We start from the raw sequence: 9128 nt of genomic DNA on the forward strand, positions 1-9128 counted from the left end.
CCAACATTTTGTAGGGGCTTTAGCCTCTTTGGTGTGTTTCCAGCACCCTAAGCTTTGGCATCATTTGGCTAAGGACAAAAAAGGTAACATATACTGAACACAAAAGGGTAAAATCACAGGACAATTTTGATTAGGAGGAAACTGTGATGAGCACCTAGTTCAGCCCCCTGCTCCAAGCAAATCCAATCAGTTCAGAGGCTTGGCTAAGGCTTTAGTATCTCCAAGAACAGAGAAGCAACGGTCCCCTCCAGGTACACTGAAAAAAAGCTTTTCCTAATACCAACCTGGAAATTGCCATGCACATACTGTGTTTGTTTCTTTCCATCCTGTCCCTACACAGCTTCAAGAAGAACCCAGCTTCATCTTCTCTATGCTCTCCCATTAGGTTGTTTTAAGACAGTAATAAGATTTTCCCCTCTCTTCTTACAGATCAAGAACCCAGTTCTGTTTCTCTTCAGATATCATGTCCTCCAGCCTACCTGTGTTCTTGGTGATCTTCCGATAGACTTATTTCAGTTTGCCAATGCCTTTCTTGGGAACAGAGAATCCACATCTGGATGTGGCAAGCACTGAACAAAGGGGGAAGACTCACCTTCTTCAGCTTTATGGTTAACTCCTGGTACTACAGCCCAGAATGCAAGGGCATTCTGCTGACTCATGTCAGGGTCAGATGGGCCAGTCAGGACCACAAGAGGCAGTTAGAACCACCTAGACTTTATTTACTTCAGGCTAAATTGATTTCTTAAAACCATAAGTAATTTTCAGACATTTACATGCTTCAAGTTAAATGCATATATAGGTGAGATTGATAGGACACCACTGCATGTGATGCCTTCTGATGAGCCATCACTGTTTTTTTATTAGTAACACCAGTTTGATTCCCAATAGCCACCCCTACTTTTGCCTTTCTAACATTTTACTCTGGATGATGAAAACATGCTAGATTCACCAACGCCCTGCATCTACTCAGAGTGGATAATGAGACACTTGCATTTTAATCTAATGTAGAGTGCTTCTGGTATTAACTATTTTGAAATATGTTTATAAATAAGACTACACAATAAAGAAGATATGTTTTTTAATAAGCATTGCACAATCCCTCTGCCATCTCCCAAACAATAAAATGAGAGATTCATATACTGTTTATCCCACCCAGATGAAACTCTGTATTACAATATTTAAGGTGCTTGTCCAGGGCTTCTGAAGAAAAAATGGTTTGCAGAAATTCACAGTATCAGTATTCACAGATGTGCAGTGACAACTTATCAATGGGGAACCTATTCAGGACTTGGCCTCTGGCAGCAACTGGCAACAGCACCAATGGAGAAACATCTCCGACACTGATTTATGGAAATCAAATCAGCATTGCTTAAACAAGCAGTAGCAAATTTGGCTCCCTAATGCATGTCTACAGCTGTAAGATTTCGGAGCTCAAGATCTCAGAACTACTTGAATTCCAAAACCACTGATCTTAAAACAGTATTATTATGAAATCCGTACTTAACCAAAGAGGGAAGAGGTTCCCTATGTTTAAAGAAATGCTGGAACAGCATGTCACAATTCCAATACTCTGAACAAAATACCCAGCTACACATGTAACTTTTAACAACACGGTCATTTACCACAATCATGATGGTACTTGAGCTCTTACTAAATTTAGGAACTCAGAATTCAGCTTTAAAGACGTATCTGATGTTTGCTTGTATAAAAGCAAACCAGAGAAGATGGGATACAAAGAAAAGGGATGGAGCATAAATGGGCGCATTATGGTTTTGACCACAAGGCAGTACTATCCACTTTTTCCCAGTGAACACTGATGACCAAAAAAACCCCAAAAATCTCATTTTACAATAGGTTTTTGTTCTGTATGCCAGAACAGGTATGTTGCAATACTCCTCACTACCTGCTACATGTACAGCTCCTTATCTCCCAAACCTTTCCGATGGCTCTGCCAGCTCGTTTGTGCCGACACCAAACACCCTCGGGCAGGAGGAGGAGGTGCAGCCACTGCCTCCAAGCTACACCCGGGCTGATCCAGCATGGAGCTCCAGACGGGCTGATCCGGTGTGGAGCTACACAAGGGCTGAGCTCTCAGCCAGCACAGAGCTTCTGTGACAGGCAGAGTAGAACTGTCCCACAAGCAACTTTCCCAAAAGTTGTGGGAAGCAGGGAAAAATAGGAACAGGCAGCTGGCTCGCCTGTGTCTCCTTTCCACAGGAAACAAGAAGATGGTATGGAAACACTAAGAGAAACTTAAAGATTAAGACAACTTCAATTTAACACCTCACATTTACATGAATGTACTGATGAAAAGGCACAATAATGACATGAACTCCGTAAGCCAACAGACAGGACAAACCAGCACTCATACCTGAAAATAAGGAAGGACAGAGAAAACAGAGACAAGACAAACATCCCTATGCCTTTGGACTCCTGGCAACCCATTTCTGTGGAGACCCTTACATGCTTTAACATTCCTTCTTAGTTTCAGCACGACACATAATATTTTTTCAGAGGGAATTATTTATCTTAATTTTTCAATATTTGACATACCTTGACTCATTTGCAGTTAAGACAATTTTTATTGTACTTAAGTTTCTACTCTTTTCTTTCATAACAAGCTTGGAATTTGAAAGAATGGGACTAAGTTCATGATACTCTGAGCTCAGAAACTTAAGAAATAGTCTTGAAATACAGAAGTAACGTTTAAAAAAAACCATCTATGTATTTACTCTTGAGGAAAGAAGAGAGTAATATAAGGTATTCAGCATCACAAATCTACTCACAATTCAGAGTAAAAGAATAAACATCAACACCTTGGCCCTCAAAGCAATCCTCTCAAGTCAATAAAAACTGTCTATTCTCAAAGCCTGCAGTAACATGATCCAGAATCCCCAACTTGCAAACACAAGTATGAGAGAAAAAAATACGGTTCTACTAAACTAGACATATAGAGATTTTTCACTAGAAATCAAATGGATCACATAAGCAGTCCCTTTTGCAGCTACTCAATTTCAAAAGATATATGGCAGATAAAGAATGCAGGCAAGATGTCCCACCTCTGACTGGCTGAAAAATCTCAAAGAGCAACAAACTCCTCCACCACTAGTTATCACACCACTAGAAGGCTGTAAGTTTCAAGAACTGAAATGCAGTTAAGGTTCTCTTAATGCAGAGGGAAGGTGGATAAGAAAAATACCCAGGTCAATGAGGAGAAAAGAAACTTAGCCACAGGTTTTGGAAGATGAGACACAGTACACAGAAAAAAAACAGAGTACAGAGAGAGGAGTCCCCCACACAGTGGCAGGGAAGGTTCACAGAATTACAGAATATCCTGACTTGGAAGGGACCCACAAGGATCATCAAAGCCCAACTCCTGGCACTGCACAGGACACCCCAAGAGTCACACCATGTACCTGAGAGCATTGTCCAAACGCTTCTTGAGTTCAGACAGGCTCGGTGCTGTGACCACGTCCCTGGGGAGGCTGTTATAGTGCCCAAGCACCCTGTGGGTGAAGGACCTGTTCCTGATATCCTACCTAAACCTCCCCTGACAAAACTTCAGGTCACTGACACATCGCCTAGTCGGCCTGCCGAACAGCCGGGCACTTTTACTTTCGCTTCTGTACCTCTCGGGGAGAATGTTTTGCTGCCAGACTTGCAGGAACGCGCTTTCCACCGTGAAACAGAGGCCTATAGACAAAGCACTAAATACAAAAAGACTCCTTCGCTACCACCCCAATCCCCGCTCGCAGCTCTCCCGCAGCCCAGGCCCTTTTCCGGATGGAACCAGCAGCTCGGGAACAGCAGCTTCCTGTCCTTTCCCGGCCTCCCTCTCCCCGTGCCCTCAGGCACCGCCACCCGAACCTTCCCTGCTCCGAGCCCCACGGCCCCTCCACCTCCGGAACCCTCCTCCCCGTGCCCCTCCCAGGCCCCTGTGCCCTCCTCCGGCCCTCCCCGAGACCCCTTCCTCACACACGCCCCAGCACCACCCTCCCGTCCCGTCGGTGCCTGCGGTACCTGTGCCCGGTGCCGACATGGGCCCGCCCGGCGCCGCCGCCGCCTCCTCCTCCTCCGCCCCTCCGAGGCCCCCGAGCGCTTCTCCCCTCACGGCCGCCGGGCCGCCACTGCGCTGCCTGACCCACGGCGCCGCCCCGACCGAGCCCACCGCACCCGCCCCGCCACGCCCGGGCGCGAAGGGAGGAGCGGCGCCGCTTCACGGCGGCAGAGCCGCAGCTGCGGGCGGCGCGGAGCGGCGCTTCCCGAGGGGCGGGGGTCAGGCAGCGCGGAGGGCAGCCCCCACGCGGGGCCCTGGCGGCGGACGGGTTACCGGGAGTGCGGAGGCGGAAGGGGAAGAGGAACGGGAATGAAAACGGGAATGGAAGAGGAAAAGAGTTCAGCCCCGCGTCCCTCACAGCGGCGGGGAAGGGGGAAATAGGCTCTGAATGTCACGTCCTTGGTGGCCCCAGCGCACGACTCGCGTTGTGGGCCCGCGGGACGTCACTGCAGTGACGTGTCTGTGCCTGCCAGGCGTCACGCCAGCCGTCATGTCGCGGGTGGGGCCCTCAGGCGTCACGGTGATAAAACACTGGGGGTGACAGTGGCTGAACACCAAATTACTGCCTAAGTGGTGGTTTAGTGGGCGTCCATTACTGTGCTCAGTTCTGGGCTCTTCAGTGAAGGGAGACAAGGAGCTATGCAGAGGGTCCAGCGGAGGCCACAGAGATGAGGCGGGCTCTGGAGCATCTCTCGAATGAGGAAAGACTGCGGGAGCTGGGCCTGTTCAGTCTGGAGAAGACTGAGAGAGGATTTCATGAATGTATCTTAAGTATCTCCAAGGTGCGTGCCAAGAGGATGGTGCCAGGCTGGTTGCGGTGGTGCTGAGCAACACAGCAATGGCCATGAAATAAAACATAGGAGATTTCACTTCAAATGAGGAAGAACTTCTTTACATTAAGGGTGGCAAAGCACTGGAACAGGCTGCTCATGGGGTCTCCCTCTCTGGAGACATTCTAAACCCACCTGGATGTGTTCCTGTGTCAGCTGCTCCAGGTGACCCTGCCTTGGCAGGGGTAGTTGGACTGGATGATCTCCAGAGTTCCCTTCCAAACCCACTCATTCTGTCATTCTGTGATTCTTGATTCTGCCACTGGGTGTGTTTTCTAGTCTAAATTTGGTCTCTCTGTCCTCCTGCCCAGTCACTGTTCCCACATGGACATTGAGGGTATTTTACAGCGGTGAATTTAGTGGCACAAAACTCTGATCTGTTGGAAACGCTCCCTGCCTGCGCGTCTGGGCACAGCATCACCTCTTGGGCAACTCTAAAGCTGTGTGAGCTGGAGAAAGCTGGCACAGCCCAGAGCTGCAGAGTGAGAATCTGGTGTTTATTTTACATTTCAAATCCAGGTTCTGACAAGCTTTTTCTTTGGGTTGGGAAAGCGTTTCCACCCCCCTAGGCTTAGAACAAGCCTTCAGCGATACTGGACTGTGACAGCAGGCGCAGGCCTGGGTGTGCATAATGAGATTATTCAGCTGTTAAAGTCGCTTTTTATTCCGAGGCAAGAGTCGGCCCCAACAGAAGACACTGTTTACTGATGCAGTTTTAGGTGTGCTCTGCCAACTGGTACAGGACTAGACAGGTTTTTTTTTTCCAGGGAAGACCTCTCCTCCCTGCTGTTTAACTTCATTGCTGATTTTGCAGATGTGTCTAAAAATCTCTTTTTGGACAAGCTGGAAAGGATGAAGTCATGCTTGTTATTGACACAGATCATTCACATGTCCCTGCTCACAAAGATCCCATATGCTTGCCAAAATATCTTAAACTACCATGCTGATTAAACTGATTCACTGGAGTGGAGAAGATCCATGGCAGAACATAGTAAAAAGGGGGAGAGAAAATCCATGTTAGTGTTGGCACTTTATTTTCCAAAGGCACCAATCCTTTGGCCCATCAATGGGTGGCTTTGGATTACTCTTTTCAGGGGAGATTGGGTTATATTAGGTTAAGTATCGGTGGCTCTGGCATTACATCAAGAGATGTTAGCTTGTTTTCTTTTGAAGCACGATGTTGCTGGCCTTTCTAACATGAATAAAAAGCATGATCACTGCAGCTTTGAAAGGAAAGCAAAAGCTCCTCCTGTGTTTATACCACACTCCCTTAGCTACAACTATGTTGGAGCTCTTCTCTTGTAAAGGCCATGCAAGCAAATCTTGTTTTACCTTTGGTAGCTCAGGGAACTTTTCCTCCTAAAGTACCTGTTTCATTTGTGCACACACTAATCAAGCTTTTGTACTGATTTACCAAAACCAAAACCAGGTAGATGTCGTTTCCTAAATCTCAGACATAAAGAGTGCCTTTTTTTTTAATTCGTGAAGCTCTTCTTCCCAAATTTTTTGATATGTTTTCTCAATTACTGGCACCAGGTTTTCACATAGTATTCAAATTGTGCTAAATACTGGCCTAATGTAGAATCTGTCCTCTATTTCCCTTGTAGCCAAATCCAGCAAATTATCTTCTTTGCCGAGTGAGTGGATATTCACATAATTTTTTTAGACCCATCTGGTTTTTTCTCATGATTTTTGGAGATTATTTATAGCCACTGTTTCCTGGAAAGGAGCTACATTTTAGTGCACATACTCTTTCAAGCTTTCACCTCGTCCTGTTAAAATAAATTGTGTTTGCTTATCTCCATCTTTACATTCAGCTTCAAGGTAACCTCTCTTCACCACTTAACCTCCAGCTGACAAACTTCATCAGCACTCAAGGTGTGGGCAGTTTTTGGGGGTTGATGTAACTACTGAAGTGGCAAGGGGGATCGTTCCTTTAGAAATACTCCCAGTGCTCCCCTTTTCCCAGGTAGTCAGACACTTACTATTTAGTATGTACAGCCTTAGTTTTGGAGCATTTCAAGTTTTTTTAGCAAGAGCATCATGTAGTACTGAATCAACCTCGCACAGCAGCCTTCTCTAGGACAGGCTTTGCGCCAGAAGAGTCAGGCTGGGAGAGTCACTTTGCATACGCCCTCAGCAGTGGTGTTTCTGCTGGCACAGGTACCACCTTCTCACATTTAGACATGAACCGAAGTCAACAAAACCTTTCCTTGACCTAGATACAGCCACAGCAACACTTCTGTCACGTTATCACATCCTACGCAAGATGATTGAGCTGGCAAATCTGCAAAGTACTTTAAATCTTTATTAACTGGATTTTGATTCACATAAAAACCCCAACAAGTTGACTTGATGAGATATATATTTCATAAACACCTGCTTAGACTTTATTAAACCCTTATTAAGGGAACTTATATATCCAAATATTCAGTTAGCTCCCTGAGATCCACATTGTGTGACTGAAACATCTCATTGGAGAAACTGGAAAATGTTTAATGTTCAAACCTATTCCTATCAGTGCTAATTGGGAAATATTCAACTAAGTACCTATTTGATTCAAAGCAAAACCATATTGATATCTGCTGTTTGACTGGTATTTGATTAGGAACTGTGGAAAAGTATTTCATCATCCTGTGATCTGCTTGCAATATTTATCTTTTTCCCCAAACACTGAATGGAAATATTTAACTGTATCAACCTTTTCTCCCTCTCTACTGTCAGTTTCAAAAAAAAATCACATAATCTTGCAGCATTGTTTTCAAGGTTCCTTCATTCTAATTGAAAAAAATACTAATATTCACAGCCACATTTCTACTACACTTTACTGTGTTGGCCACATGTCCACAGTCCTTCTGTAGCTGTATCCTTTTGCCTTCCTTGCAGCACTAGAGGTCATTTATTTTTATTTTTCTCCCAAATTGGGTTTTATAAATATGCATAAACCCAACCATATAGGCCTCAAGGAACACAAGTGACTCCTCTGCAAAAACTGTGAATATCATAAAATCCCAGACTAACCAGAGTGTCAGAATTGATTTCAGTTCTGAAATCCAGTTCCACCTGTTCCAAAGGCAAATACCATGATTTGATCTGGACAAAACATACTCTTTGATTTCCTCATTGTGAAGGCAACACAAGCAAAACCAAGCCCACAGAAAGGGAGTTTGCCAGTACCCCGGGCCTGCATTCACACAAAGTTTACAGAATCACAGAAGAGTTGAGGTTGGAAGGGACCTTTAAAGATCATCTGGTTCCAACCCCCTGCTACAGGCAGGGACACCTTCCACAATTCCAGTTTGCTCAGAGCTCCATCCAATCTGTCCTTGGACACCTCCACAGATGGGGCACGCACAACTTCCTTGGGCGACCTGTTCTGGTACCTTACCATGCTCACAGCAAAGAACATCCTCCTAACATCTAGTCTAAACCTATATTGTCTTGGTTTGAAGCCATTCCTCCTTGTCCTGTCACTACATGCTCTTGTAAAAAATCCCTCTCCATCTTTTCTTGCAGACTCCCTTCAGGTACTGGAAGGCCTCAATTAAGTCACCCCAAAGCCTTCTCTTCTGCAGGCTGAACAATCCCAATTCTCTCAGCCTTTCCTCCTAGGAATGGTGCTCCATCTCTCTAATCGTCTTGGTGGCCTCCTCTGGATTCACTGTAACAGGTCCATGTCCCTCCTAAGCTGAGGACCCCAGAGCTGGAGGCAGCACTGCAGGTGGGGTCTCACCGGAGTAGGGTTGGAAAGGACCTCTGGAGATCATCCAGTCCAACCCCTCTGCCAAGGCAGGGTCACCTGGAGCAGGTGACACAGGGACAGATCCAGGTGAGTTTGGAATGTCTCCAGAGAGGGAGACTCCACAACATCCCTGAGCAGCCTGTCCCAGTGCTGTGCCACTCTCAACAAAAAGTTCTTCCTCATGTTGAGGTGGAACTTCTTGGGTTTTATTTTATGGCCCTTGTCCTGTCGCTGGGCACTACTGAGAAGAGTCTGGCACCAACTTCTTGACACCCACCTTTGAGACATTTATATGCATTCATGAGATCTCCTCCCAGTCTTCTCCAGACTGAACAGGCCCAGCTCCCGCAGTCTCTCCTCATACGAGAGATGCTCCAGAGCCCGCCTCATCTCTGTGGCCTCCGCTGGACCCTCTGCATAGCTCCTTGTCTCCCTTCACGGAAGAGCCCAGAGCGGGGCACAGCACGCCAGATGTCCCTCGCTCGCAGTCCAGGACATT

At 46.3% G+C, this 9128-nt stretch overlaps 1 protein-coding gene across 2 annotated transcripts in view; it reads right to left on the reverse strand.

Annotated features, from left to right (window-relative positions):
- UPF2 (UPF2 regulator of nonsense mediated mRNA decay) overlaps window positions 1–4123 on the reverse strand; it is a 53022-nt gene extending 48899 nt beyond the window's left edge. The window contains exon 1 of one of the 2 annotated variants that reach the window (XM_039570936.1): window positions 4021–4123. The gene's annotated coding sequence lies outside the window, so the exon portion shown is untranslated. Of the gene's footprint in view, window positions 1–3416; window positions 3806–4020 lie in introns of those variants that run through there. The other variant, XM_010407789.4, reaches the window with a different exon arrangement.
- Window positions 4124–9128: the final 5005 nt, after the last annotated feature.

This window comes from Corvus cornix, chromosome 1A, assembly GCF_000738735.6.
Source record: "Corvus cornix cornix isolate S_Up_H32 chromosome 1A, ASM73873v5, whole genome shotgun sequence".
In the NCBI taxonomy this organism is placed as follows: domain Eukaryota; kingdom Metazoa; phylum Chordata; class Aves; order Passeriformes; family Corvidae; genus Corvus; species Corvus cornix.